Source organism: Falco rusticolus, chromosome 7 (assembly GCF_015220075.1).
Source record: "Falco rusticolus isolate bFalRus1 chromosome 7, bFalRus1.pri, whole genome shotgun sequence".
Classification (NCBI taxonomy): domain Eukaryota; kingdom Metazoa; phylum Chordata; class Aves; order Falconiformes; family Falconidae; genus Falco; species Falco rusticolus.
In genome coordinates, this window is record NC_051193.1 from 2,607,092 (window position 1) to 2,633,863 (window position 26,772).

General features: G+C 53.7%; 1 protein-coding gene across 2 annotated transcripts in view; it reads left to right on the forward strand.

The window, feature by feature from the left end:
• Window positions 1–26,772, forward strand: part of LINGO1 (leucine rich repeat and Ig domain containing 1) — a 169,601-nt gene that overhangs the window by 86,944 nt on the left and 55,885 nt on the right. For both annotated transcript variants that reach the window (XM_037395821.1, XM_037395822.1), the window contains 2 exons: window positions 13,482–13,659; window positions 18,798–18,883. The gene's annotated coding sequence lies outside the window, so the exon portion shown is untranslated. The remainder of the gene's footprint in view (window positions 1–13,481; window positions 13,660–18,797; window positions 18,884–26,772) is intronic.

Here is a 26,772-nt window from a genome sequence, read left to right on the forward strand (position 1 = left end):
TGGCAAAAGACAAGCTTATTGAGTGCCATTTAGCCGTTTCCAACATGCCCGCCCCGGTAGCCCTGGCCACGCTCACTCTGGCAGTATGTATTGATAAAGAGCATTTACTGCGCATCTCCCTGGTTTTGAACATTTATGAGCCGATGAAAGGCTAGGGGCTGGATCCGTGGGGCAGCCGAGTCCCCCACCACGGCATACAAGCAAGCACAGGCAGAGCCCTTCTCCTTGCAGCAGCCACCCCCACTTCTCCCTGTGCAGCCTCTTGGCACTGATCGCATTGGTGGTACTGGGAAATGGCACGAAAACCGTTATGGGGACTGGGGCAGCTGCCCCCCCATGCCTCAGGGCTGCCCAGAGGCAGCACAGCCCATCCAACAGCCCCTGGCCTGAGTGGCTTTGCCCAGGGGCACAGGGACCCCCTCAGCAGGCAGGCTGCTCTATCACTTTGCTTGGCCATGCTGCCCAAACATGGTTGTCACCTACCATATGAAGGGGAGGGTGGCCGTTGGGAGCCCAGCTGACGTGAGTCAAGCTAATTGCTTAAGGGCCTTAATTGTGCTAAGCACCCGCACCTGGAGCCTGCACCTGACTGTCTCCAAGGGAGCCGGGGTATTTAAGCTCTGGGCTGGCCCCCTCACGCCTTCCTTGAGCTTCAGTGGGGGTGGAGGTGTCTCCTTTTGCTCCAGCCTGGGCTGCCTGTGGGACCCCTGGACCTGGTTTGTTGCTGTTGATGGACCTGGCTGCAGCACCCACCTGTGCCTGCTGTGTTTGGAGCCATGGGCTCGTGCCTCATCGTAGAGAGCACCTTCTGCTCCTGGCTTGCCTTCCCCGAAAGAGCAGCCAGCCCTTGCTGGCAGGAGACGTGCTTCTGAAGCCGCCTGGTGAGTTTTGACCCCATGGTAGAGGGCTGACAGCTCTGGGAAAGCACTGGCTGTCCTACCACCTCCTGGGTAGGCTCCAGCACGTGTCTGAAGTTGGGCTTTCTCAATGTGTTGTGCTCGTGACTGGGCATGCTGAGGACCAGCGTGGCGAGCCCAGCTGGGGTGGTGTGTGTTATCCACCGGTGGTCCTGCTCAGGATCTGTGGCCTTGCTGAAGGCAGGGCTCACAGTGCCCTCCTGGGGCTGGGGCCCATATGTGGGGTGAAGGCTGACTCCTGGGGCTCAGCCTCGCCTCTGGGGCATGCAGAGGGGGTGCCAGGCCCTTAGGAAGGGGGTGGCATGCTTTTCCTTCATGTGAAGGTGGCTGGGCTGGACTGTGGCTGATCAAAAGGCTGTGAGCGAAGCAGCTGTGCTGTTTGTGTGCTGCCCCTGCCCACCTTGCAGCCTGCTAGCAGGGATGACATCCCTTTGCTCCCCCGAATGCCTCGGGGGAGGCCTGGGCTCCGGACAGTCTCCTCTGGCATCTACTAGAGATGCGTGGTAATCGGCTTGGGTAGCTACCCTCCCTATCCCAGTGTGCCAGAGACTCTGGGAAATGTTCTTGGTCCTCTCCCTGCTGGCAGCACCTGAGAAGGAGCCGTGGGGCTCGGTTGTGCCAGCTGTGACCGCTTCTGCAGCCTGCCCCTCTGCTGGCTCTGTGGGGTAGGAGCACAGCCCTGCCTTGTGCTCCCTTGCAAGTACGTACTTATTTATTGCAAATACATGTACCAAGCCCCAGCCACGGGCAGGTCCTCTTGCCGCTACAGTCGCTCTGGCTGGGAGCGGGTGTGTGTGGGCTGCAGGTCCCTGCCACCCCAGGGTGGGGGCTGTACCTTGGGGGAGTCCCTGAGAAACAGGTCCTGGTGTGCAGGGAGCATTCCCGTCCCACTGTAACTGCCCTCCCGAGAGCTGCTTCACTCGGCCTCATGTCTCTGACCTTTTCGGTGTTGTGCAGCGGCGCTGGCTGCTGGGGCTGCCTGTGGCTCCACACTGCCTAATGAGCCTGTGGGGATCAAGGGGAAACGGGCAGCCAATAAAAATACAGAATATTGAAAAGGTCAGGGCCGTTTGGCGTGACACAGTAACTCACAAAAGTTGTTGGGCACTGCATCACTCCCTGCCACCCCTGGTTGTTGGCCAGGTGCAGGGGCTGTGGCTGGCTTGCGTGGTGTGGGGTAAGGACATGCAGCTGTGCCCTGGGGCACTGGGGAGCTCTGCAGGCGTGCCAGTACCTCTGATGTCATGTGTTGGTTGCACCTCTGCAAGCTGTCCTGGAGAAATCCTCCTCCAGAAGGAGTCTTCAGAAAGTGGGCTTCCATTGATGCGGAGGGGTTGATGCCCCTGGGGCTGGGGAGTTGCTAACTTGCAGCAGGCTCCTGCTGCGATGCCAGCGGCAGGGAGCTGGGCAGACAGCTACCTGGGTGAGGTTGTCTCAGTGTTGTGCTCTGGATCTGTGCCCTGGGTGACACAGCAGTGGTGGCAGGGACCACAGACCTCCTGGAGAGTGCTGGCCCCGCTGGCTGCAAGGGGCTCTGACTCATCCTGATGGCCAGCAGGTGAGGGTGCGGGGTCAGATGTGCACCGGGCTGCTCTGTGCTCCTCTCCTGCTTGCCAATAAGGGCAAAGCTCTCATGCAAAGCTGTGCTGATTTAGCAAATCTGTCCTTCCTAAGGGCAGGGGGAAAACGTGCATCCAAAAGTTCTCAAACTCTTTCCACTTCTCCAGCACTGGTGCAGGGGGGAGCCCTCCACTTCTGCCTCTGAACTCTTCTAGTTCTCCACCTCTGTCCCAGCACATCTGTCTGCTTCTCCTCTGCCCCAGGCTGCTGGGGATCTCACCTTTCCAGCTAAGGTGCATTTAATGGTCCTTTGTGGTGGCAGGTCCAGTAATCTTGCCATATGCCTGGCTATGGAAACATGCTGTAGGCCTGCCAAGTGCTGGGAGCAGAGGGAGAAAAAGGTCTTCCAAAACCCACTTATTTCATGCCACCAAAATTGTCATGACAATTTTACTTCTGAAGGCTCCACATCAGCCCTGTGCCATGGTGATGGTTATCGGAAAGTATCAAACAGCACTTTGTGCATTTCCCTTTCCTGTGGGCAAAAGACATTTGGAAACGACAATTCATTGAGTTTAGGAGTGAAAGTTAAGTGCTGGAAGTGAAAACAAAGGAGCGGGGTGAAACTGCAGGTCAGTGCCAGGCAGGCAGCTGCCAGGGCTGTGCACTGGCACAGCAGCAGGTCTCGCCCTGGATGCTGCATCCCTCATCTGGATGCTGATTTCTCTGCAGACTCTATGCCTGATGGTTGGGGTTTGCCCAAGTTTCTGGCAGAGAGGACTCTTTTATGCTGCTTTGGGTAAATGCAATGGCTGGATTATCCCTTTGGCTCCCCGGAGCCAAGCTCCTGCATGCCCAGCCCTCACGTGCACCCTCACCGCGGCTGTGGGCACGGTGGATGTCTGCCCAGTCTGGTGCTTTTTACAGCCCTGGGCTTTGCTATTTCAGGTCTTCATGTGGTGTCCTGGGGACAGTCTTTTGTGTGACATGCATTTCAGTAAATATGTAATGTGTTGTTTTAGGGCTTTATTGCTTTTATGCAGCACTAATGTAATGCTATTTAGAGAGCTCTGGCATGCCTATTAGCAGCTGAAGTGGAGTGAAGGAAGGATGCTCTTCCTCTCCAAGCCCATCACCTTCGCCTCTTGATGCTCTCAGCCATGATGTAGTGGCCTAAAGGAGACAACTAGTCTTTGTTATCACTTAGTGAAGATCAGTCAATGGGATCATTAAAGTGACTATGGATTGGTCTTGTTTTTAAAAGGAATCTAAAATATTTGGCCAAAGTCCCATTGGAGCATTTTCAGCTTTTGCAAAAGCCTTCTGCTAGAGGACTTGTTTCTAGTGTTCCTACCAGAATCACATTCTCAGGTTTGGTGTGACCTCCATGCGGAATTGCAGGTGCTGGTAAGGGCTTTAGCCAGTCTAGAAGATCTCCCCAGCATCCTGCCCTGGCCATGTGTCACAGCCCCCTAGCAGCTTGGTGGGGCTGTCAGGCCGTAGCTGTGTGTCAGATAAGGTTGGAAACACTTTCCTCCCTCGGGTTCCCCTGATTCAGGGGAGGACTTGGCTCGTGTTCCTAACTGCGCCCAAATCTGCTTCTTCCAGGCTCTTCCTGGGGCAGGGGTGCCGTCCTGAGAGCAGAGCCTGCTCTGTGGTGAGCCTTGTGCCCCGTCCCACACTGCTGCATTGATGTGCTCAAGCTTACGGGTGCTCCCAGCAGGTTGTTAAACTGTGTTATTCTGGACTGGCTCTTCAGCACCTTGCTGGTTTCGGCCCCTAGCAGTTAATAATTGTAATACCTAATTTTAGTATAATGGCACTCATTCAGTCTGCAGTTCCCAGAACGTGTAAGTGACATAAATTAATATTACGCAGAAAAAGTCAAACTTCTGGTGCAAGATCAATAGATCATAATTTGGTGACATTTGAAAATACATCTTATTAGCAGTTCATATTTTGGCACTTTTCATATATTCCCATGCACCTCCCTCCCTGCTGTCCTGGGGAGCTGCTGTGCGTGTGGTTGCTGATGGCATCAGAAGTTCTGTGAAATAGCATCGCCTGTGCTGGGTGCCACTTTGTGGCTTTTATCTTGTGGAAAATAAATACCCTGATGGAGAGCTGGAAGCACTGTCGGTCGCTGCGGTGCAGTGTCCAGGAGCCATTAGCATCTTGCAGCTGTAATGAGCAGGGCTTTTTTCTGAGCTGGGTCAGGGCACCTGAACCCCCCAGCAGGCACCTTGGCGTTGTGTGGTGCTGGTGTGGCCAGCCTTAGCGGAAAGGGGAGACTGGGAGAGCGAGGGGAGCCTGTGGCCCTGCCCTGTCTGAGGGGAGGACAGGTGCGTTGGAAGGACAGCCCAGGGCCAGCCTGTGTGACCTGGGCTGTGCTGCTGGGTGGGCGAGCAGAGGCTTTGTGGCCTCATGGCACAAACCAGCACCTCTTACCGGCATTCCTGAGGAAAGGTAATGCGTGTCCTTGCCTTGCGGGGATCCTTCTCAGCCCCAGCGTATGGGGATCTTGGCCCTTTTGACAGCTTGAATTGACTTCCCCAAGGACAGGGCTCAAGGCAGAGGCTGAGCCTGTCGTGGCTCTGGGCCGGGGTCTCCTGTGCTCACCGCCTCCTTTTCCCATGTGCAGCGGGTGGTGCTGAGCTGATTTGTCTGCATGAGTCAGACTCTTTGGCAGCGAGTTCAGAGCGGAGTTTTTCAGCCAGCCGTAATCATCTCTCTTCAGGGCACGCACACGCATGTGCACACACTTCTCCCCTCACATGTCTTGCTCTGTTTTCTCCACCTTAGAGGGAAGCTAATCTCCTCCACAGCCCTCGCCCATCAGAGCAGATTAGAGCAGCTCTTGGTTCCTCCTGCATTGTGGAGGAATTGCCAGGATCAGAGGTTTGGATCGTAGCTGCCAGGGGGATGATCCCTCTTTTGGTAAGCCTGGATGAGAAAGGTGGTGTGCAGTTATTCTGTATTTGCAGAGTGTGTTAGAGAAGATGCACTTTCCTCTGGTCCCCAGAGTCACCAGGAGCTGTGCTGAGTTTTGCTCAAATGGAAGATGCTTGTGTACACTTCTGTAAGCAATGAAGTGACTCAGGTTGCCCACTCAGTCTTCTCTTTCCACAGACTGTTCCCAAAGTACCTCTGGATGTGTCTGAAGCATCCTAAATAAGACCTGGGCGCGCTGTGCTCTGAGGTGGAGGCTGTACTGAGCTGCTCAGAAAAAATAGGCCATTGCTTTTCTCACGCAGCCAGGCATTTAAAGAGCCTGTGCGGGAGGAGTGTGGGCATGTGGCTAAATCAGAAGTGAGGAGCTGTCCCCTCCTTTGGCACCTCACCTGCCTTGCATGAAATGGGATGTTGGGAAGCCAGGCTGCGGACTGGCTGCCTTTTTTTGATGGCTTTCTTGGTGGCACTGGCTCAGTGCAGTGCTCCTGCCATCCAGCTGAAATTGCTGGGGAGAAGCGGCTTACTCTTTGCTTTGCCTTTCTGGCTAGGATTTCCAAAATGGCTCAGTTCTTTTTTTTTTTGCATCTGCTCCCAGAAAAGTCAATGGCAAAACTTGCTTGCCTGAAGTGAGGTTGGGTAATTGACCTCGCAGGAATCCCTGCCTTGCTCCCCTGATCGTTTCTCCAGCCAGATGCCCAGGCAAAGCATCTATCTCTGTCTTCCAACCTGAGATGCTCTCTCTTCACTAATTAAATGAGGAATATCATCTCTTTATATTTCTGTCAGCTGATTTCAAATTAGAAAGGGGCCTATAGGACCAAGAAGAACCTTATCCTCCCTTTGGGGATCTCCTTCCTTTTTATTCAAGTTTTTTTTGTGGACTGATAATTCCATCTTAAGGTCTCCTGTGATACTGCGGTAACCCTTGGATGCTATTCAAGTGCATCCTGGCCCCCGGCGTGTGCTCATTGCCTCCTAATTGCTCTAAATAAGTTGGGAATTATGAAATTAAAGTGCCATTGATATCAGGCAGCCCTGGCACACTGCAGTTACAGACATGTGAGGGAAGTGGACAGATGGGGAGATGTTAGGATAATATGTATTAAATGCAGATTTTACCCTGTTTGGGATCCCCATCTAAGCACGGTTCAACTTCTCAGCACAGCAATTTTGGCAGCTTCAAAGTTGGTGCCCCAGCTGAGCATTTGGCAGGGGTTGGTTACGTACAGGACATCAAACTGAATGACCTCCCTCTGTTCCCCAGAGATTCCTGGATACTGTACTCTGCAGGGGCAAGGACAAGGACGTGCAAAATAACCCTGAGGCCACACAGTGTCCCTGGTCTGTAAATCCTGGGTTGCCAGTCCTTGGGGCAGTGTGGTCAAACAGAATCAAGTAGATGTGGGCTGTTGGGGCTGTGCTGGCTCATCAGACAGGCAGGGCTTGTCCTTTAGGTCATTCCCTCAATCTGTAATGGGCTGACAGCTGAGTTTTGGGTGCTGGTGTTGAACCCAGAAGAGAGTGAGCGGGGTGTCTTTCTACCCTGGCATGTAGGAAAGCTGGCCCGAATCCCCAGTGTGCCTGGGAGCAGCACCCCAGCTCCTGGCCATCCTGGGAATGTGGGGGACAGCACTGTGGGGCAGTGGTAAGGAGGGTATGGGAGGTGGTGGGGCTGGGAGCTGCCCAGGGGAGAGGCTGGGATCTGCTTGGCGTCATTCAGAAGCTGCTCTTACGGTCTGATCACCTGGAAATGCTGCTGCCTTTAGTTTCCTTTGCTCTGAAAGAAAAGAAACTTTATTTTTAGCATACGCAGTCAAAGGGGAAGAAGATGTCTTGTTCTTGGCTGGCAGTGTTACTGTGTCCTGTAGGAGCAGAGGGCCTGGGTAGGTTTTGAATGCAGGTCCTAAGCAAAGGCAGTTTTGTGACAATGTTCCCAGCCAGAATAGATGCATCTCATAACCCATGGCATGAAACTCCCCCAAGCCATGGGGCGTGCAGACCAGCAGTTCAGCGCTCATCCCCATGAATGAGTATTGCATCCCGGATCCTGCAGCAAGAGCTGCCCAGGTGTGGTAACACAATGCTCAAGTGCATCTTGGCCAAAGCTCCTCACTTCTGGAGCCTGCAGGGGGTGGCTGGTCCCAGAGCTGCAGGTGAGGATGAGCTTCATCAGTCTGCAAGTGCTTGTGTCACCTTACAGGTGTGTCCAGTTCTGTGACTGCAGTTAATAGTTTTCTGAAGATGGATGGCAAGTACAGCACAGCAGTTTTTTTCTTTCCAAAAAAATGCCAATCATTTTAATCACTTGCCTAAGATTTGGGTCAAGTCCAGCCACCTGGCTTTGGATAATAACTCTCCCAAGCCTTCTTGAGCTAGTCTTGTGAAGCATCGGTGTTATCAGGACACTTGAAATGGATGGGAGGTGCACAGACATGGCAGCCAGCTGGTCTGCAGGATGGATGGCTGGTTGGAAAGTTACATTTGCTCAGCCTGAGCCAATTCTATTCCTGTAACTGGCCTTGGCTGTGACTTCGGCTTCCCCATGGCTCATCTGATGCTCACCCTGTGACATGCTCGCCTGGGGGCCTGTTGTGCAGGCTTTGGGTTGCAATGGCAGGATCCCTTGCTCAGGGCAGCCCTCCAGGCTCAGGGCTGATCTTCTGAAGGAGTTCAAGACCTCTGCATTCCACCTGTTGCACATACAAAGGAGACAATTTGTGACCCACTGGTCTGACCTGCTCCACAGCAGAAGCCAGAAATTGTCCCCCGTGTATGCCTTTGTCAAGTGCAGTACCTCTGAGTGCATTCAAGCATGAGGTTCCCAAAGACATGGGAGCTGCAGGATCTTGGCTCTGCTGGCCGGCAGGAGAGGTCTCTGTGAACCTGCAGAGGAGCAGCCATCTGTTCCTAGCTGGGGGATTTGGAGCAATCCTTTGAGTAAGGGTGCTCCCGGAGTGCCTGGGCTGGCTGGTGCTGCTGGCACCCTGCTCTGCCGGGGGCTGCACAGGGTGCAGCAGTCTGTCTGCATGAGGGACCATGGATGCTGTCCTGGGCTGGTCCCAGTGACGGAGGGTTCAAATCTCTCTAAAACATGGCACCTCCAGGCAAACAGCTCATCCTGCAGGAGGGGATTACAGCGGCTGTGAAATCCTACAGGCAGGGAACACCTGGGGGTTGGGTGGTAGTTCACAGAGTTAACTTTCTCAAAAGGATCTACAAGCTGCAGGGCTGTGACTGTGGTGCCATTTGTGCTTCCCAGTGTGTAAGTGGGCCAGCCTCCCTGGTGCCCAGCACCTGGCGGTGCGGCAGCCCTGTTCAGGGACACCCTCCCACCCATCGCTGCCATTCCCTCTGCTTGGGTAGAAATGCCGCCTCCAGTCGCAGCCCTTGCACGGTTGTGCTCATAACCCAGCGCACTGAATTATTGACGAAAGCCGGCGTGCATGCTGCTTGGCACGGCGCACCACGACCTTGAGATCCCCTCTCAGTGTACCCTCCTGCCTTTGTGCTGGCTGGAGCAGACTTAATCCTTTCTCCTCATCTCGTGTGCATGTTAGCTCATTCCTGCTCTCACCTTGCCTTCCTCCGCTTCCCCTTTGGGCTTGGTGCCTTGGGCTGGGGTAGGTCGGTGCCAGCTCCCACCAAGAGCCAGCCCCTTCTCTGCACGGCTGAACACAGCACGGTACATCCCTGGACCTGCAAGGGAAAGGTCCTGGTGCCACCCCTCAGCGAATGAGCCGGGCACTGCCACAGCACTGGGGAAGGGGGAGTGCGGGGCACGGCTGGCTCACCCGTGCAGGCACGCTGGGTTTTGGCCGGGGCTAGGTTGGCTGTTCTTGCTGGGCGAGGAGGAGGAGGAAGGAGCAGTGCTGGGTGGAAAGCCCTGGTGAGCTGGGCTTGGCATGGCTGCGGGAGGAGGAAGGGGGGCAGTGCCGGTGCCCCCAGGAGGGGCCGCAGGAGCTGTCACCCCATATGACCCCCTTTTTGGCAGCTGCAGCCAGCCTGGCTATCAAGGGCAGGGTAAAAGGGTGAGTGGCCACCAGGGCTTGTTCAGCCACTAGGAGCTGGTTGATGCTCGAGACAGCTGCCTTGCTGGTCTGCGCTGTGCGGTGCTGGGGCAAGGCTTGGTCTGGGGGAGCCTCATTTCTGAGGAGCAGATCCCGTGGGTTTGCTCCACCTGAGTGCTGTCCCAGCGGTACAGTTTGGCACACCAGGACTCTGCAAATGGGACCAAACATCAGTATCCCGTGGGCTTTGCCTCCCCTCCGAACAGGGCAGGTCTCGGAGACCCAGGCTGGCACTGAGCAGAGCAGGTTGTTACTGGTACCCAGTTAGCCCAGGTGCCCAGAGGTGTCCTGGCATTGCCCAGCAGGGCTGTGGGTGGAAGGATGGACTTGTTTTTCTGTCTTGATCCCTTGTGGCTGAGGTTTCATGGAGCATTTCACCCAGAGGTGAAGTCACTCAGCGTGGCCACCTTTAGCAGCTGCTTCTCTGCATTGTGGGTTGTAAATGTCCCCTTAATTTAGTGCCTGCAGTGCACTAAAGCAGCAACCTTAGCACAGCCTCTGCATAATAACTGAAGATGCTCTAGATCCTTTGCTCGGACACAAACCTGATCTTGACTGCTGTAGCCCCAGTGAGTGATGTCTCCCTTACCCTGGGTGCCTCTGCCCCATCCCAGCTGTTTGCTGCAGCCAGGTCTGCTCCTGGCGATGACAGGAGGAGCTGGTACCTCTGCATTTGGGATGAGGGCAGGAGTGGACCGGGAATGGCAGGGGGATCCTGCCCCTGGGGTCAGACCATGCAGCACAGCTCCCTGTATGGCTCCGGGGTCCTGCCCCATCCCTGCAGTGAAGCACCATGCTGCTCCTTGCTCCAGACTGCTGCCCTGCCTCACCACTGCGCCTTCCCACGCTCACTTTTGAAAGATAACGCCCTGTTACTTAGCCTAATACAGCCAGGTGCTCAGTCCAGGCAGGAATGCACACACTTCCTAAAGGTTTCATTTCTTTTGACTGAACTTAGTAGTGAAAGGTGGTTTTTCTCCTTCGCAGAAAAGAATAATAGCTCTGACCTTGAGGAGAGAAATGATGACGGTTCAGAGTTTTCCTCCTTTTTTTGTTGCTATTTTTCTTGCAAAATATTCAAGTTGAGAGGGATTTTTTGCTTAAACAATTTATGCCTAGTGGATAGATTTATTCCATTCAGCTGCCAGCCACAAGAAAGCCCCATTATTCCCTGTGGCATGGCTTTTTTTCCTCAATACTCATAAATACTCTTTGCTAAATCTGAGTTTCTCCTCCTTGCGAAGGTGAGGGACCAGGTATTCCTGCCCCATTCCTGATGCTGGATGTGCCTCCTTGTAGCCACCTCTCCCCCTTTGCTGGCCTAACCCATGGGAACCCGAGCGGTGCTCAGGACCTGCCCCTAAATCTCCCTCTGTCTCCCCACACTTATCCCATTCTGTTCCCTCATTATTTCTGTCTCATGGGGATAAAGGCTGTATAAAAATAGTTTTTTTGGAATGTCCTGACACGGAGAGATGCTTTGTAGGCAGCCCTTCCAAATCCCACCTGGCCACTACTTCCCATGCCTCTGCTCCCAGCCAACACCCTGCTTCCCAGCTTTTAGCAGGAACCAGGCAAATACTGGATTTCCAGGCTGCCTGGGTGGTTTAGCATCATTCCTTCAAGGGAGGAGGGGAAAGATTGAAGGTTCAGTTTGGTTCTGAATGATTTATTTGAGCAAATGTGACAGAAATGCAAAGTGAGTGTTTGGGCTTGACAGCAGAGTTTGTTTGGATAGGAGGTAAAAAAAAAAGAAGAGGAGATACTTAAAATGAAAAGTGGGCTCAGAGGGAGGAAAAAAGGGAGACATCGCAACTGGCTGTTTTTAATGCTGACTGATCACTTAATACTCTCTTTTGAAACACCGTTCTGTGCGACAAGGCACATTTGCCAGGGCTGGGATTGCTGTGGCCGTGTAGCTCACTGGTGAGTTTGGCTGTGCTACCTCCAGAGCCGGCATGGCACCACCTGCGTGCCAGCCCCTTGCACCACCGGTGCCTGCCTCTGTTTCCCTTCCCCTGTCTGCAGCCCGTCCCTGAGGTTTGGGGAGCTCCAGCTGTCTCGCCCCATCCTTAGCAGGGTGGGTTGATGCAGGGCTCCCTTGCTCCCAGAGATGCTGCTGCAGCTCCCTTGCTCAAGAGATTTAATTGAGGTTTGGACTGAGATCTCCAAACTCAGGCTCACTGCTGCAATGAGACATAGCATCCCTTCCCTTACAGGAGGCTCGCTGGCTCTCTCTCTCGCTCTGGTGCTTTTGATTTCTTTAGAGCTCAGATTTTCAGGCTCCTCACTTCTCTGCTAGTGCAGTGTTATAGGAACAGATGGGCTGTTTCCGATTGCTGCCCCCTGAACTTGGGAGGAGGTTTGAGTTTGGAGCAAGTCTGCCTCTTGTTCCATGTGACTCCCTGCAGCAGATTCCTGCCTGTGGGCAGCCAGGTCTGCCCTGCCCCTGTGGACACGGAGCCTCCTACGGAGGACCCAGCAAACACCCCTCTCTGTGCCGAGGAGAACTCTCTGGAGTAAGAATTTTCTCTCTTAGCAGATAAATCTGTCTCATTGTTACCTTAGTAGCAATGGCTGAGCATCATCTTATGGGTTGATGCTGTTGAGATGCTTAGTCTAAGCTTCATCTAATCCTCTTTCATCTAGCAATCGGGCTAGTGATCTCGCAGAAACAGGTCTTCTGACACCAGCCTCAGCGTTTTGTGGTGCGTGCTGGTGCTGGAAGGGTAATGCTCCCGAAGTGCCTCAGCGCTGCTGCCCCTGAACTGAGCCAGAGGCAAAAGAGAAAAAACGAGCCCAAGTTTCTAACCTGAACTCTGTACCTGGCTTGTGGATTTCGGGTTTAGGTGGCAGCTCCTGATTTCACAGAACTGTGGCATGCAATACCCTTACCTGGCTTCCTGTGGAAACACGAACCACGTTTTTATAACCATGACTTTGGATTGGGTTAAAGTTTTGGAGTCTTTTGAGAATGCCCTCCTGAATCTGGCCTGCTCTGCTGCTTTCTACTGCATGCTGCCAGTGCACCCAGAGGATTCTGCAGCTCTTCGGGGAGCAATGGCAAACTTAAAGCAAGTTTAAAATATTTCCGTTCCCTTTCCGTGTGGCGAGGCCCTGAATTCAAGGCAGAATGTGGGGCTGCTGGACTCTGTGCTTGAAAACTCTTGGACTGTGAGCTTTGCAATCAAAACGTGATTCCCACTTGCTGAAAGCAGGAGCCTTGTCTGTGGTTCAAGGGGCTCGTTGCCCTCCAGCATCCCAGTATCACCCAGGCACCTGCCTGGGGGCCGTGCCTCAGAGTGTAGGGCTGGGGTCACCTGGCTTCGATCTGGCATGAGGCGGTGGCAGGGATTAGCACCCAGGACCACCCACCCGTGGCCTCAGGGCGTGAGAGAGGGGCCGTGGGGTATGCTGTTAGCAAAATCTGATCAGCCCCAAGCTGGTTCTCGGGTGGTGGTTAGACCTTATCTCTGGGATCTGATTTTGACCGGTTCTGGGATGAACATCATCCCTCCTTGAGCAAGAGAGGTCAGGTGGCCAAAGCCTTGGTGGCTGTCTGCCAATGCCGCGTGGTGTGGGCTAGCTGCAGTGATGGATGGCTGTGGGAGGGAGGGAGCAACCCTGTCTAGAGGTGGCCTCCAGTGGGGCAGGTCCCTTGCTTGGCCTTGCTGCTGCTCTGATGCTTCAGGAGCCTCCCCACTTACCTCTTGTGTGGCTGCTGGCATGGAAAGCCCTGTGCTAGCAAGCAGATGGGTGGGTGCACCTCGAGCAGGACAAGAGGAGATGGAAACCATTGCATGGGGGAGCAGGGGAACAGACCTGACACCAGCCAGTGCTCTGGAGCTGCTTGCTGCCACCACCTTGTCCTAATCCCTTAACTCTGCTTGGTGTCAGCCCCCAACGCCTCCCTCCTTTCCTGCCCAAATTGGATGTGCCTCCCTTTAGCACCTTCTCATGCTCTCCCCATCCTCCTGTCTTGCAGGGCTGCGTGTCCAGGGCTGAGCGAGCGAGGTGCCCCGCTGTTTCGCGCTGGGTCCCATGAGACAGGCAGGACCACCCTGTCCTTCCCGCCTGGGGCCGCAGCACCCCCCTCTCCCCCCGCTGCACGGGAAGCCCCTCCAGCACCCAAAACGAAGAAGCTGTGGAGGTCTGCTGCCACGGTAAGTCCCTGGGCTTTGGTGTTCCTGCACCCCTTCCCTGGAGGAGGGCACGCCGCGGGGTTTGCTGCCTTGCTTGCTTCACATGCATCTCCCCGCCGCAGCGATGTGGGGCACGCACGCAGGGCTGCAAAAGCGGCGTTGAGCGAACAGCTTATGCACCGAATAACTCAGGTTTCAGTCAACAGAAACAGCTCACGAATTCAGGTTGTATTTAGCAAGTGGTTTTGGCTGGGAAAAAGTGAAACACTGAAAAGTTTCATTTTGACATTTTCAAAATGAAACCTTTCAGCCATCTGTTTCGAGATGACATTTCATTTTGAATTTTTTCTAGGTTTTTTTTTTTGGTAGCGGGGGGAAGCCACCTGCAAACAAAATGAAAGCTTCACTTCAGACTAAACAATATTTGGTTCAGCCCCAGATTATTACTGGGGGTTTAAAATTTGGCAAAGGAAAAAAAAGAAACCACCCCCAATAAAATCCAGTTAACCTGAACAACTTTCTTTTCTCAATTTGGCCACCAAAACAAGAACAAAGCACGCACCCCTGTTTTCTCCAGTCCAAATCTTCAGGTTTGTTGCTGTCAGGGTTGCTGGGCTGGTGGGCAGCACGAGGGACCCCCAGGGCAGGCAGCAGGGGGGAGCCCTGGCCCCCCCCCATGGAGTGGGGGGCTGCCGCACTGGCAGGGCTCTGCTGTGTGCCTGCGAGGGAGTTGGAGCAGAGGCACGCACTATGCATCGTTGGCTTTTTTGAGTGAGAGCTTGGGAAGAGCCTGTGGTGGCAGAACATGTTGTACCAATGACTTCAGGGATGGCAGGAGAGGCTCTGTGGGAGCTAATTTTAGCTACAGCAGAAAGCTTGTGCCTGAGAGGAGAGCGTGCTGTGCTGAGCCCACCTGGGAGCTGGCGCCTTCCCAGGGATGTGATGGTGGCCACTGGTGCCCAGACCTGTGCTGGCTGCTGCGGGGTGCCACCGGTGCTTGGCAGGTGTCACCCAGCCCCGTTTGCTGCCCTGTCGGGAGCATCACTGCCTGCTCTCTGTGCTTTCCCCTTCTGGTGTCTCAAAGTCCACCCTGGGGGTGGAGGTAGGGATAAATGTGATGTTGAAGTGATTTTCTGGTCTGCCTGGAAGGTTTTTGCAGCTGGGCTTGTCCTGCACAGGAGAAACCCCTTTGAGGAAGGAGCCTGCTGGGCTGAGGAGGGAGGAGAGCAGGAAAGGGTGGGAAGCAGTGGGGAGGGAAGGGAAGAGGGTGGTCAGTTTGCGTGTGTGAAGCACAGAGGGATGGGTTCAAACACGTCAGCTTGGTTTGAGGTCAGAAGTTGGAGCAAAGTCATAGAAATAAGGGAGAACCCCATCTCCCAGCAGCACCACAGCTTGCAGAAGAGCAGCGATGGGGCACTGAGGACCAGCAGCTGCCAGCATGAGGCAGAGGGACAGTCAGTGCCTGGGGTGAACAAGCCCCTATCCATGGGCTGGCAGAAGCCACCTGCGTGGGCTCCTCTTGGCCCTTTGATGATGAGGAGATGGTCTGACCATACCTGCCAAATCCCATCGCTGTGACCACCTGGGTGGCCCTTCCACCGTGCTCTCAGCTGAAACTACTGAATTGGAGAAGGAGAGGCTGCACTTCTCACCCTCTCCACCCCCAGCTTATCCCAAATATGACCTTACCAGCAGTCACATAGCAGAACTGCTGGAAGGGAGGTAGCTGTGCTGGGTGGGGGCTGCTGGTGTGGGGCTGTGCCTGCCCCTGTGATGGCTCATGCCCTTCGTCAGGAAGGAGAAATGGGAGTGTAAGAGACCCAAAATCGTGCCATAAACAAAATCTGTGCAGCAGCGCGGGGGGCTGCAGGAATGCATCCTCTGCTGATTTCCTAGGAGGAGCGTGCTGCTGGCATGTCCCTGGCCCCCAGCAGCCGGGGTGTGCAGGACTCCCACTCCAGCAGAAAGGCTTAAAATACAAAGAGTACCAAGCAGGTGTCTCGGTGTGTGGTGGGACAGCAGGTGTTTGATATCTGTTCTCGTGCTCTCCCCATGCTTTTGTCAGTGCTAGCTCCCTGCTGAAGTGTTACAGGGCTGCTGGCTTTGTTGCAGAGGCAAAAATTGGCTGTTCAGAGCGATGCGAGATCAGAAGGGATCTAGGGTTGCTGCAGATCTGAAATCTGTGCCTGCCTCATTTGGAGGGGAGCCAGTTGTGCCCAAGCCTCTGTCTGCTGTTTTGCAGGTGGCCGTGACCGCAGGCCACCTTTGGCAAGTGGTGGCACTGGGGAGGGTGGTAGGACCTCATACCTGTGGTTGAGGGGTCCTTCCATCGTGCCTGTGCTCCAGCATGGCTCGGCTGCTGGTGCTTGGCATGCAGGCAGAGCTGGTGGGCTGCGTGTTCCTGTGTGATGGGTGCCTGGGAGATGGTGGGTGTCCCTGGGCCAGGAGGTGGGCAGGAGGAAGGGGATTTATCCCACGGGGAATGCCTCCAACCTGGTTTGGAAGAGGTGGGAGGATCTTTCCCCAGGTCCTTACTGGAAGCCTCTGAAACCTGCTGAATAATTTCCCTGGTTTTGTATTTGGTATTCCCATCTTCCATTCTTTCTGTTTCCATCTCTCCCTGTTTCCCCCCCTTCGTCTTTATCAGTAGCTAACGAAACAGGCAGGGAGAAACCCAATTCGTACAGTAATTAAATTTACTTAGTGGGTATTCAGCTGAAGTAATGAGAAGTTTAATTCAATGATTAGTTTTTTTCTTTCATTAATTAAAAATGGAACAACGGTGCAGTTACAGTGGGCTGCATTGATCCTCCTTGTGGAAAGCTCCTGATGGGCTGATGGAGGAGGAGGAAGGCAGGCTTCTTGTTTTCCGTCTTCTCTGGATGGCTCTGCCCATACGCAGATGCTTTTGTTGTCCCCTGTCTCCCAGTGCTGACCCTCTCTGGGTAAGGGGTGCTTGGGGCAATGATGGAGGAGAGTGGTGGGACAGCCCCACACACAGGTCCTTTCCCGGTTCTGTCCCCTGAAGCAGCTTTTCAGCTTAAAAAGGGATTTGAAATATTTGCTGTGGGTAGAAGACTGAAAAGTGGGTCCCAGTGCACAAGAAGCTTGGGGTGGGAGAGTTGTTTTCCTTCCTAGCTAAACAGATTTTGATCCTTTTAAATATGTTAAATTCATAAACACTTTTTTAGCCTTTTAAAATAAGTGATGTGTGAAAGCAAAAACAAATAAACCAAATAAGTTGTTTCCCATTTTTCAGTGCTTTCTGCAGGCTCTTGAGGAGCGTTAGGACCTCAGATGTCCTTTGAAGCAGGTTGTGTTCCCCTAAAGCAGAGACATCGGTTTGCTCCTGGTTTTCACATGAAATGTTTATTTTGGTAGCTTTTAGGATCATTGTAAGATCTGCTAAAGATACATGTTCATAAGGAGGTGGAGTCACTAATTGCATTAACCCACCCACCCCCAACAAACAATGAACCATTAATTGGTGTTACAGATCTGGTGCGTGCAGAAGCCCTGTGTGTAAGGGGGCTGGGCAGGGGGGAGCGCTGTGCCCCCCTCGCCTGTGCCCTCACTGCCCCACGTGTCTTCCAAGTCATTTGTTTCTCTGCTGCTGTCGTGGAGACTGTGTGATGGTGAGAATTAGCCAAGGGCTGGGGGCACTGACCACCGGGGTCTGATGCTGTAAGTGCCAAGGGCACTCAACACCTCTGGAAATGAGACAGTTTTGCTTTCCTTGGGTTGTCTGAGATAACTGCTTCAGAAGAGCTGGTGGGCAGGTGAGAGGCTCCTGGCCAGCCCAGTGCTGTGTCCATGTGCTGGGAAGGGCAGGTGGCGTCCCACAGTGGGACTGGAGCCCCTCTAGCAGTCCTCATATCTCCTGAGGCTCTGCTGTGCCCCCACACCCCTGCTGCTAGTGGAGCTATACAGGATCCAGAGAAATTTTTTTTATTCCAGAAAAGGGAGGAGTATGTCCCCCTGCTTTGACATCATCCCCTGAAACAGTGAAAATTGTGATGGAAAATGGTTTCTGGCAGGAGAAAAGGTGAATGTGGGACATTCCTTTTCCTGCATAAGGCAGGAGATCATAGCAGTGAAACCCATGCTGTCCCCTCTCCGGCGTGTGCCCCGGCTGTGGCAGCAGCAGGGAGGTTAGCCCGGGGTGGACGTGGTCCATTTGGGCGCTCTGTGCTGCCTGCCATGTGTGGGGTGGCTGTGGGAAGCAGAGAGGTCACTTGTCCAGCCAGGTTTAGGGAGCATCCCCTACCCACTAGGGTGGCAGTGTGGGACAGGGCCACTGTCCCTGTGCACTTTTTGGCTGGACCAGAGCTCCTGGCAGTGCCCAACGTGTTGTCCCCAGGGAGGTGTGACAGTGCTTTGCTCTGGGTGGTGGTTTGGGCTGACCCTGGCTGTAACACAGTGTTTCCAAATCCCAGTACATCTATGGGAGAACCCCCAGACACCCTGGGTCCGTGGGATGCAGTGTCCCCCAGCCAGAGCCTTGTGCCCCACTGCTGGGGTCCTGAGCTGCGAGACCCTTCTGCAGCTCCGGGTTTTAGCGGTGTTTTGCTTGTCCTGTGTGAAACACTTCATTGCTCTGCACAACCTGGGGCCACCAAGGCTGGGGTACAGGGGTGCAGCCAGGAGCCAGGCTTGGGGCTGAGCCGCCTGCCTGGGGAGGCTTTACCGAGGGCAGCCCAGCCTGTGCTGGCCGGCGAGTGCTATCCAGCTTCACAGACAGCTACAGCGCTGCTTGACAGCAGTGTTTTTCAGAGGGCTTTTGCATGCATGTGTTTCTTGAGAGATCACTGCAAATGATTCCCAAGTGCTCTGGCCCAAATCTGTCCCGGTAGCTGTCAGCAGATCAATGCTCCTGCTAGGTACAGGCCTGCTCTATTTCCGTGGGAAAATGGCTTCTATCAAGCAGTTCATTTTGGGCCTTTCAGCAGTGGGTCCACTAAATTTTGGTAGTTGTGTTTTTCTGTCCGTTGTAGCCTGATTTACAGCTTTTAAATATCAGCTCAGATGAAGATTAAGCTCAGCTGAGCTTTGGTTTTGGGAGGGGGGTGGGAAAGCATTCACAGCTTTTAAATTTCTCTCCTGCTTGCTTCTCAAATGCCAGGTTTCAAGCCCTAATTGCAGTATCGTTTCGCCCACAGTGCATGAGTGGAAAGCAGAGGAGAGGCCAGAGCCCAGCGCGCCCCTGGCAGCCGGTCCCCCCGCATCCTGCCTTCATCTGACCCGGGTAGGTGGCACGCCAGCTCGGGCGCCGTTGCATTGCGGAGCATGTGACACTCACATGCCTCTGGCATGCTGAGTTCAGGACTGGACTGGTTTCTGCTGCTGTAAGCCTGGTAGCAATGCCTCCCCCCTCGCCCCCCCGACATAGCCCAGGGCTGCTACCCAGCCCCCCTGGGGCATAGGGCAATGCAGCTTTCAACGGGGATCTGGGGCAGGCGCTGCCTGCGTGGCTGGAACAGGTGGGAAATGTTCAATCCATCACGTCTGCACGGGGAAGAGTTCCTTGGGGGCAAGGGGGGAGGCAGCCAAAATGAATATTTGGATGGTGGCACTGAGAAAGCAGAGCTTTGTCGCGGGGATGTACAGCCCTTCCCAGGCAGGTGGGTTTCCTCTGACTTGTCTCACCTCGGTGGGGGGCAAATGCTGCCTGCGTGGGGTGAGGCAGTGTGCGAGCTGAGCGATGCAGCCTGGGGGATGCTGGGCAGAAATAGTTTCATCTTCCAGGAGAGGGCAGGCAAGAGGGTCCTCAAAAGGTGCGTGTTCGCAGAGATGTCTCTATTGCTGATGTTGCGTGGCGCCTGCGCACTCTGCACAGTCAGGCTTCTTCCAGCGCTCTCGCCGGGACAGTTAAGAGAGATGGGAGCAGGTTTCATCTTGTGCTGTACGTGCAAACCCTCAGCTGAAATCTGTGAACTGTCAGCTTGATGCAGGCAACGCGTGAGACACAACATCACAGCTGACTGGGCTGAGGCAATGTCCCAGGGTGTCAGTCCTCAAAAGAGAAAGGGATCTCTCTGAATAGCAGAATTTGGTTTCCTAATGAAAAAAAAAATAATAAAAAGGATGATTCAAGCCTCTCTTATATGCCAGAGCAGGAATTGTTCAAACTGGATGTTGTCGATGGTGGGGTGTGCTGTGATTGCTGCTCGGCAGGAGTGGTGCCACTGGGAGGGGTGCCTTGGCTTGGGGAGGGCACGGGGCTCACTGGGGCTGCCCTGGAGGCAGTGTCCCGCGCCTGGTTCAGAGAGAAGGGGCTCAAAACAGTGAGGCAGAAATGGCTTTCGCGCAGACATACGGACACAGACACGTAATTTCCCCTTTACATCATGTCCTTTGCTCAAAGCAAAGAGCAGGCTGCATGGGCTCACCCTGATGCGTGCACAAAGGGACCCGTCCTCACCTTGTTCCTGCACGAGAGAGGGATTTCCTATTTTGCAGAGAAGGATTTCTAGCTTCTTGCTGTATTTCTCATTTTATGGTAAGAGGAATGAACCCAGGCACCCATCCCTCGCCACTCCTGTGTGCGCTTCTCGCAAGCTGGGCCCTAGGCAAAGCTGTTTGCAAAGGGTGCCTGGTCAGAGGAGTTCCCACTGTGTCAGGGCTGACAAAGCAAGTAGGGGGACCATGGAAATAGCAGTTTCCTGTCAAAACACCTCAGCAGCGAGCCCTGAAATGCATTTATTCTTAGCCATCTTCTATAAAATCAAAATTCTGCTGGGAAACGATCGTGCTGCTTCAAGTCCTCCCTGAAAAATCGAGTGCTGAGAGCCATCTGGTTTTGGTTTAGATTTGGGTGTTTTCTTCCAGAGTGCCATTTGCAAAAGTTGAAGATTTTTCTGAAGAACAGTATTTAGAAAACAAGGTGGTTAACTTTTTTCTTTTCTCAAAGGAAAATGCACAAGGAAAAACATATTTCCTGGGAAACTTGGGATGATGGAGGGGGATGTGGTCTGTTTCTCAGCCTGGCCTCTCTGCTAACCAGTGCAAGACCAGGACAGCCAGGCACTGGGCAGTCATGTCTCGGGTCCTAAGCACCCCAGGGTCAGCACACAGCCCCTTGCCCTGCCCAAAGGCCTGGAGCAAAGCAGGACCTGGTGCTGGGAGGGGGCATCTCAGCCTGAGCATCCAGCAGGCACGTCAGCCCTCTCTCCAAGGAGACCATGAACCTTGGGGCTGGGTGATGTGGTCAGAGGTTTTATTTAGTTCTGAGGCAGGGCTGAACCTGAGTGGATTTTTATTGCATGAATTCTTAGTGTTTAAACTAAGCAGATCTTTGAACCTACGTGGTTTCTGAGGGATGTTTCTCTTCCTCTCTGAAAGCATGTGCCATAAATGCTCCCAAAAAATCCTTCCTCTCCTCTCTGGTGGTGTTAGCTCTGGGCATGCAGTCATAAACTTGCAATAGGTCGGGCTTTTCACTAAGCCTCCATGTTACAGGAGTGTCTGGAGTTTTCAGTATTTAAAAGCAAGTTTTGAGCATCAGTCAAAAGCCTACAAATGTGAACAGGGAACCACAGGCTCTACATGTCACGCTGCAATGGGCCAGAAACTTGTGAGGGTGGGCAGGAGCAGGGAGGAGGATGTGGGTGATCTGGGGGTGCAGGGAAGATGGGAGGGGGAAGGGGCTGGGTGGCAGCATCTGGCCTGGCAGGAGCTGGGGAAGGGAGGAAGGGGCCAGCAGCTCATTTACCAGGTGTCTATCCCCGGAACATGCCGCGCTGTGCAGGTCAGCACTTGTTTGAGAAGGAGCAATACAAGCTGTCAGGTGGAAAACACTACCTCCCCTGATAACTTAATTTTGCTGAACAATCTTCTAGCTCAGAGCAAGGAAAAAAAAATCAATGCACCAGAGCCAGGCTGCCCATGCATCAGGAGACCCTGCCTGAGATGCCCTGCCACCCTGAGCTGTCCCCAGGGGTGACCCTAGGGGACACTTGTCTTTAGCTGGCCCAAAAGCCGTGGTTAGCAGGGTGGCTGGGAAGAGCTGAGAGAGGGAACAAGGCTGGAGGGAAGGAATGGATGGAGGGAGGGGTCTGTAGCCCGTTTGGGCAGTGCTGTTGCAGAAGGTCTGCTCCTTCAAGCAGGGCCAAGACAAGCCCTGGATCTTTCCCACCCCCTACCTGGTTCCCACCTTGCTCTCTAGATCAAACCAGTTTTCTTTCCTGGCATCTTGCTCCAAGGGTCAACAAAGCTATTAACAAAGATTCTTTGGGTGGTTTTTCTTTTGGTAGTAATTTTACAAAAAATAAGTATGAATTGTGCAAAATGCTAATAAGCTAGGGAGGGAGCCAGGCTGCGCAGCCCAAGGGTGGCACTGTGCATGCGGCTGCTGGCCCTTGGTGCAAACCTGGATGCCACCACGGAGTTCCAGTGGCTCTGGAGAGCTTTGCAGGGGTAGGATTTCATGCAAGGTGCCTGATGCATAGGGTTTGGACAGGGATGGTTGGGGCCTGTTTGTGGCAGGAGTCTGGGCGCTGTGTTAGTGAGGCTGGCAAGCACTTAAGGCTTTCTAGCTGCTGAGCAGCTCTTCCCTGTCTTGGGGTGGGAGATCGTATTGTGCACATGCAGCTTGGGATGTCACATTAATGTTAAATGTGGGGAAGAAGCTGGAGCGAGCGAGAGCAGGAGCTGGGTGTGCGTGGCAGTTTGTTTCTTTGGGTTTATGCGCTGATACTTTCTGCTTAATTGCACCCCGACAGGCACAAAGGAGGGGTGTGTGTTAAAGAAAGCTTTTAAAAAAACCTATTTCCATGAAATATTCAGGACAGGCTGGTTTCTTTTTTAAAACTAGCATAATTACTGCTGTAAGGCTTCCAGTTCTCCTGGTTTCATTGCATTTGGAGAGAGATGGCAGCAGTGTTTGCCCTTGGTAGCATGGAGGGGGTCAGAGGGAGGGGATTGCTGTTCTGATACTTGGCGACGGGTGAAGTGGGGGTCAGGGGGTTGGTCTGTTCCCATGAGTATCTGTGGGTGATGGACTGGGGACCTGGAAGGGAATGAAGGCAATTTAGCAACATACTGGTGTGTACTAGGGACAAGAAAAATGTGCCTTGTGCTCTAGGTGCACTGGGGTGTATCCCGCTGCTCCCTCCTTGCTGTGTCCTGGCTCTCACAGATGGGGGGGGGGGGGGGGCAGCAGTGGGTATGGCCATGGGGAGGGCATCTGCTTCCCTGCGGAGAGGGGCTGTTCCAGGAAGCGCTCTCCTGACGCTGTTAGGTGTGATCCAAAATTAGCATCCCATTCACTAGTTCTTAGCTGTGTTAGCTCTGCAAGGCTAATAGGGCTTAAAAAAAGGTCTCTTGTCACTGAAATCAGCAGCTCTGACTCAGAATACGCAGAGGGAGCAAACTTGCTGAATAAGGCAGTGTTGCTGTTGTAAGTGCTCGCCTGGCTGCAGCAGTGCTGTGGGACTTGCCTGAGGATTGGTGTCAGAGCCTGGGAGGGGTCCTCAGTTCTCATCTTGGTGCCTAAAGCGCTGGGTGAGGAGGATGAAGGTGCGAGCATCAAACCAGCCAAACCGTGGAGCGTTCTCAGTGCTGTGCAGTGTTCCACAATTAATCACTTCCACCCACGTTACACCTTCCCCCTCCCCTAAATCCTCCCTCGCCTGGTACTGGAGTGGGGAATGGAGGCAGCTCCAGTTTTATGAATCAGTGAAAGACAATGCCTGCTTTTGAGAGCTGCTGATTTAGAGAGCCGTTTGCAAGCATGTGTGCAGTATGATTTCTTATCAGAGCATGGCTCTGGATGAGCCTGCCAAGAGGAGCTGTTCTAGCTCCTGGCCACATCCTGGGGAGACGGACTGAGTGGTCTTTTCATCTACAAATAAAACAAACAGGAACAAAGGAGGCAATAATATTGACTTTCATCATTGATATTCCCATTTATCTCAGTAATAATTAGTATTTCTATTGCTGGAGGGGTATAGCTCATAATATCACTGTTTTGAGGGAGCCTATTAATGTCATCACTAAGGACAGCCGGGTTCAAAGCACTGGGCAAGTGCTGCAGAGGGTGAGTGGGGTGGAGGGCTGGGAACGGAGCACAGCTGGGCATGGACGAAAGAGGCAAGAGGCTGCGGAGGGGTGCATGGATGCTGCAGGCAGCAGTGGAGCAGCGGAGCTGGGGAGGGTGATCTTGGGCATGGCCAGGGTGTAGGTCAGCAGTGACCTGAGGCTCCTGCTGTGCATGGGGTGAGGTGGGAGAGCTGTGTGGGCTTGCTGGTTGCAGCTGGGGCTCCCAGGGTCCCAGTTACCTTCCCCTCACTGCTGCCTCCAGCGCAGCAGGAGCAAATCCCACTTATCTGTGTTTTCAGGAGGGGAAGGGCAGGGCTGGTGCTTCATCATGGTGGCTCAGGGGTGGAGGGTGCGCTGTGAGATGTAGTCACAGTGCCTTCATCAGTGTGATGTGCTCCAAGCTGTAACAGCAGCCCCCGCCTTGTCACCAGCATGTGAGGCAATATGGGAAACCAGGGCAAGTTCTTGCATCTGTCCCTGCTGCCCCCAGGGCACCTGTGCCACTCGTGCACAAACTTCCTGCACATCCACAGTGCTTGTTATTTGCTGGCACTTCATTAGTCATTCCCTGTCTCTTGAAAAAACAACGAGCAACCCCTCACAGTGCTGTCTGCAGGTGCCTTGTTCTCCCTTGAACCCTCTGGGACCCCGGAGGAGGTGGGACACTGAGGTTTTAGCGCCGGTGCTGCTGCTGTCCTACGTTGCTGTGAAAGCTTTGGCACGCGACTGTTCTGTGCATCATCCCGAATCAGGCTGGAGGTCCATTTCCTGCATCTTTTTTTTAAACATCCTATTAAGTGCGCATCCCAGCCTGCCAGTGAGGAATGGTTTCCGGTGTGCAGTGTCCAGAGCATTTTCAATTCCTCGGGAACGGCTGTCACAGCAGCCGCAGGGAGCGGCGAATGCAAATGCAGGGCAGTGTTTTTATTAGGATTTAAATGAGTTTAAGGCTGTTCAGAATTACAATGTGATTTGAGCCAGGAGGGGCTTGCAAAACTGGTACGAGTTCATACATTACACAGCAAACATGCCAAACCCCATGATTACTGCTGAGCACCTTCCTCACTAAGGTGGGGAAAGGAGCAGGGCAGCTGCCTGTTGCCCATCATGTAGGTCCCCATGGAGGAAAGGACTGTGTGGGGTGGAAGGAGGGGTAAAAGGCCCAGCAAGGGCAGGGGAGCCAGTCCCTGTTGACAAACCTGAGCCCGTGGTGCAGTTCAGGCTGGCAGGTGGTCTCTGGCTGGAAGGTGGGGTGCAGGGGGGGCTTGTGGATGTGTTTCAGGCCAGGGTATGCTTCATCCACACATGCCTTCCTCTCTGTAGTTCCACAGGGGTAGGTGGCAGCGGGTGCTAGTGATGCTCTGGTGCTGGCCATGCTGGGAGAAGCTGTGCACTGGGGAAGCAGCACGGCTGCATCATCTTCCTCCCTGTGCAGCCAGCTGTGGCTTCCCTGGGTGCTGGTGCAGAACATGGGGACCCTTCCTTGGGTCAGGCCCCACTCCAGTTTTCTGGTAGCAGGAAGCTTTCTCCAGTCAGCCCAGGATGTGCCAGCCCTGGCTTTCACCTCTCTGGAGACCACGTAGCACCCAGATCTCCCGCCTGTTGCATACACATCTCTTACAAAGGCTTTAATGACCATTATTGTAATCTATGGCTGTGTGGGGCGTTGTGCAGAGGTGGAGGAGAAATCTGTGATGTGACAGAGCTGTACGTGTGCACCCAAGCACCCTGGGTCTGTGACACCTGGGAGCCACCGTCGTGAGGATGACAGGTTCCATGTCCGCTCCATCAGCCAGAACAGAAATTAAAGGGAAGTTTGAGCTGTTGGCTTGGGATGTTCGTGCCTTGCCTCATTTTGGTGCTATGCTTTTGATCTCTGAAGGATACAGCTGAATATTTGAATGAGGAATACGTGGTTGTATTGAAATCCTAGACAAAATGCCTTTTGTGCCTCCCTGCATGTTTATCTGCGTAAGAGAGTGTTTTGCTGGAGAAACACAGGAAAGGAGCTTGAGGGAGAGGAGCGAAGGCGGGGGTGAGAGCATTGGGGAGCTCACAGTACAATTTCAGGACACTTAAGAGCCTCTTATTGTCAGTGGCAAGACAGCGACATCAGAGGCAGCTCAGGCAATTGTCTGAGACAAATTGCTTCATTTGATGGGTTTGTCAGTATCTCACTAGTTAAAGTTTCTGGGTCATGTATATATACACAAAGCACAGGAGAAAGCCAGAAATACACATATATATACATGTCTCTGTATCTGTAGTTATCTCCCATAAATGACCTTGCAGGCATGAAGTAATGTCGTCAGCCTGCGCGGTGCCTCTGAGCAGCTGGGTGCTTGCTCTGTGGGTCTGGGGATGGGGGAGCCAGCCCACCTCTTGGGGCTCCTGCTGTGAAGCCACCAAGGTGCTGGCTCTCAAGCCAGGGAGCGGGGCTGGCAGTGCTTGCCCCAGGAGGGAGCATCTCCCCTCCCCCCGCCCCCCCCCCCCCAAAAAAAAAAAAAAAAAAAAAGGTTTCACTTGCTTCAGGAGGTGCTGAGGGAAGAGCCTTTGCTGACAGGTAACATGCTGCTAAAGAAAGATGCTTTCTCCGGAGAGGGAAAATTCATGGTGCCTGCAGAAGAGGTGAAGGTGATGTGCTGGGTAGCAGCCCTGCTCTTATGTCCTGCTTGGAGGAGAGATGGCAAGCTGGGGATGCAAAGGCACCCTGATAAAAAGGCTCACTGGTAGCATTTGGATGGTGTTGGAAAGGCGATTGCTCAGCTTTCCCCTCCCCCTGCATCTGAAAGAGCAGAGCCCCTGCTTTGGACAGCCCTGCCCGCGCCAGCAGCTGTTTGTGCCATCCCCACGGCTAGGAGGATGCAGGAGGAGGGCAGCCTGGCTGGGAAATGCCTGCTGCATCCAGCAGCCCAGATCAAAGGGACCTCAGCCAGCGACATCCACCAGAAAGCCTTTAATGCCTGGCCCTGGAGCAGGGAGATTTGCTCAAGGGACTCATTTCCTTTCCTGAACATAAAAAAACCCCAACTGTGTCAACTTGACATTCAAGAAACTTTATTTAATACCTTTTTATTCGTTTAACAGTTTAGCTAA